Source organism: Morone saxatilis, unplaced genomic scaffold, assembly GCF_004916995.1.
Source record: "Morone saxatilis isolate NCDOM2014 unplaced genomic scaffold, NCSU_SB_2.0 Contig12, whole genome shotgun sequence".
NCBI lineage: Eukaryota > Metazoa > Chordata > Actinopteri > Moronidae > Morone > Morone saxatilis.
The window spans coordinates 8,352,835-8,356,889 of record NW_023339674.1 but is presented as its reverse complement, the minus strand read 5'-3'; positions in this window follow the sequence as shown (position 1 = coordinate 8,356,889).

The following is a 4,055-nucleotide window of genomic DNA, read 5'->3' as shown; positions in this document are numbered from 1 at the left end:
ACACACACACACACACAGTTGGATGGATTAAAAACACCCTGACATCCAGCGGAGCTCCGGCGCGTCTCCACCGATATTCCAACATGGACCCGGGGTGCTGGAGCGCACAGATATTTCTATTTGCCTGTGAACCGCAGAGAGATGGGCTGTCAGTGGGCTGATACTGTCCGCCATGTAGAGGCTACCTACAGGGACAAGAGAATCCAGATAAATTAGATTATTGGATTGACTGCAACAGATTATAGCTCTTCTACTTCCTCGATGCTTCATGAGAAAACCACATCAATCTGATCATATTGCACGCGGAGTTTGTAATATAAAGGTAAGCATTTGTCTTTATTGGCGCCTGTTTCTTAATTTACTTTTTATGTATATGTTTCGGTTTTCTTTATACTGCAGATTATTGGCAACAGACAAGAACTAGGTCGCTGCACATCAAATTGCATTGCAGTTGACCGAGACAACACATTTATTGTTATAAATGTGTTATAAAATGATGAAATACAATTAAATATAGTACTGAAGTAGACTACAAAGGAAAACATTCTGGCACATGCTACATTTGCTACAGCCGACGGCAGTCAGTGGCCTATTCAAGTCGCTTTATTGTTATTAGTGAATAGATGGGGACCATTAGCTTTACCCAAAACACAATGGAAAACATATTTTATTCAACAAAAATCAGCAACAAAGCTACTTTATTATGTAAAGAAGCGCTTATATTGTTCCCTGTGTGAACTTTTTTTTGTTATTACTCAAATTGGTCATATAAATAACTGAATTTGGCTCAAAAATGCACAAATTACCTTGCTGAACACTGTCTCCAATCCCTCTCTACAGGGATGCAGAGTTTCTGATCAACTTGTGGATAAATGCTGTTTGATTAATTAACTTACTTCATTCAAAGTTATTGAGTTTCTCATCAGTTGTGTTTACATGCAGACAGTGAGGGTATAATTATCTTAAGGTGTGTAGGACACAGTCGGCTAATATAATGCAGTTCTTTCATGCAGAAACTTTCCATGAAGAAGTCCCTCAGAAAGATATATTTTAAAGATAAATATATGTCCCTATTTATTGATTACATTAAGCCATCCAACAGCAAACAAGTGCAATGTCTAAGAACATGTCATTTCAGTGCTGTGGTGTAATTTAACAAGCCAGTCTATCAACAGTGAACTTTCTGTAGTTTTAAATCCTCATGACAGTCTGTGCTCTTTTTTTGGCACCAGCCTCCTCTGTGATTGTGTCTGACCTGCGGGGATTGTTATATAACAGCCTCCTGGAGCCACTGACAACAGAAGCCATGCAGTAGTGACTACAAGAGAAGTCAAACTCACTGCAGTGCTTCATTATACAATGTCCAAATGGAAGACATCAAGCACAGGGAGGCAAACCATAACAAACCACAGCTCTAGGATATTATTGAAGTATGTTTGACGCAGTATTGTGACTGAGGCGGTCAGTTCGGTCCTTGAACCAGCTTGATAATTGGGGTGTAAAAGTGAAAATAGCAGCCCTTGCCTTTCCCTCATTACCGTTAAGGAGTTGCCCTTTAACAAGGCAGTTAACACCTGACTGCTCCAGTGGCCAACAGAAGAAACAGTGGTAGTACTGGGCAGGTACTCCCAGCGGTGATGTTGTGTAACTTTGCGAAATGTTGCATAGTCCTCCTCCTGAGGTTTCTTCCATTTTGTTGTTGTTAAAGGGGTTTTTGGGGGATTTTTTCAGTCTAAGGACGGCTGGTGTTGTAGCTTATACTGTAAAGATTCTAAAGCACCATGAGGCAAATTTGTGATTGTAATATTGGGCTATATAAATAAATGGACTTGACTTGATGCTTTAAAAGAGCACAGAGGTGGTGTCCACCTGTCTAGGGATTCCCAGTGCTGCATCAAATATGATCTGCTTTGTAACAATAGTGAGGCCTCATCACTACCATCACAGATATGTTTAAAGTCGGTCTGTATATTCCATCAAACTGAATGAAGTTCAATATGCATTACAAGTGAGAATTGAATCTGCATCATCTAAGAGTATCTTGCATCATGCACGATATTTTCTTGCAAGCACTTCTTATGATGGTGCTAGTCCTTGTTAAAAAACTAACAGCATACGTGCCATACTCACTGGATGAAATATATAGACTATAGACTTACTAAGATAAGATAAGATAAGATATTCCTTTAATAGTCCCACAATAGGGAAATTCCAAACTACACAACACGACTTACTAACAGAGAGCAACAGTGTATTTTAGTTCTAATATCTAAGGTGGATATGGGGAATCTGGCTATTTAAAAGGGGGGCATGGTGGATGAATTGGTGTTTTTATGTCCGTAAGGGTAGAAATGGGTATTTGGATTAGTTGATTACATGGAAGTAAAATATACATCTATTCGCATATAAATTTTTGATGTGAACAGACCCTAAGAAACAGACTGTCACCAGAAAATGCACAATATCACAGGTCACAACTTGTGCCTGGATAAGAGATGCCTTTTGGAGACAAGAATAATATTAGAGATGTATGTGTCACCCTCAGTGATATCAAAATGGCCTGCTCAGCCTCCTCCAGTCGGTTCAAACACAGCACTGTACAACACTGCTGTTTAGATAAAGGATGTGCAAGTATAAGCAGAAAGGGCACTAGAATAGCCAGCAAAGCAGGAATGCTGTATTACATTGTATCCATAATCCCCTGATGAAAAGTTGCTGATGGGTTGCAAGAATAGAAAAATATGCAACAAATAAAAAAAGAGGGTAAGATTGTTGTCGTACAGTGTCACTCTGTTGTCACCCAGAGAGGAGATAGACAGATTGTGTTGTGTGGACTTAGACAGAGAGTATAATCCCCTCTAGCAGGGAGGGGAGCAACAGGAAGGATAAAGCCACCAGCAGGGAGACTTGCATGGCTGCTATGCAGTTGCCATGGTTCATAATCAACCTAACTGTATGTACTGTACCTGTAGTGTGTATGAGACATGCATTAGTCTAATCTATTCTTTGGATATTTACTTTGCTGATGGTAAATCATTCAATTTCCTGGAGAAGCCAAGTTGTTTTTGTAGGTGGTTGTAATATGGAGTCATTTTTAAATCCAGCTTTTGTTGTGCATATTTATAATTTCTCTACAGTATCATAACATGTGAGGACTGCCATAACTTAGCTCATTTTAATGCGTGTGCAAGTGTGTTCAATAATCTAACTCTCCATATGCTTTAATATGACTTAAGAATCATACCTACTGGGCTATACTGTACTCTTAAAAAGCACCGTTAATTACTGTGGGTTGTTTTGTGGTTTTCACTGACCGTATGGCAGCGTGTGCCGGTGCAGAGTGGTAACATGGAGGACAGCTTTAACCCAGGGAGCTATTACTGTCCCCGTCTATTAATACCCCCAAAGTCTGCGCTGAGGGAAGATGCTGCTCAGTTACGTCTGACAGAAAGTCTCAAGGGTTTGAGTTGTACGAGAACTTGTTTACTTCTTTGAATTGTACATTTAAGGTTCCCAGATGCTTTCTCCTTTGATGTCGAAATGTTCTGAAGATAAATACTATAAATGAATAATTACAGTAATTTTGGGGCAGATGTTTATACTGATATTTGAGAATAACAACATTATGGTAACAATTTAATTGTAAGTGCATAGAGTAAACTTATATATATACTTAGGTATATCAATCCATACGCACTTATTGATATGGCTGATATTTCTTTTTAATACTCCACCTTCCTTTCCTTTTTTATGGTATACACAGTGTGTTTTTGTTTTGATATAATGAATTTGAATCAGTATAAAATAAAAACAAAATAAAAACATTTGTTTAGTTGTTTATAGTTATGATGAGCCAGTATTGGGCAATAAAAACAGACCATGTATATCTGTTGGTGTGGCTCCAATAGACACAAAAATACATTCATTAGTAAACACTAATATCACTGATATTATTATTATTATGTTCATCATAATCAGTCACTACTATTAGTGTAGTTGTTGCTACTGTTGTTGCTGTGCACCTCTGTCTGTCTCTCTCTCTCTCTCACCCCAAC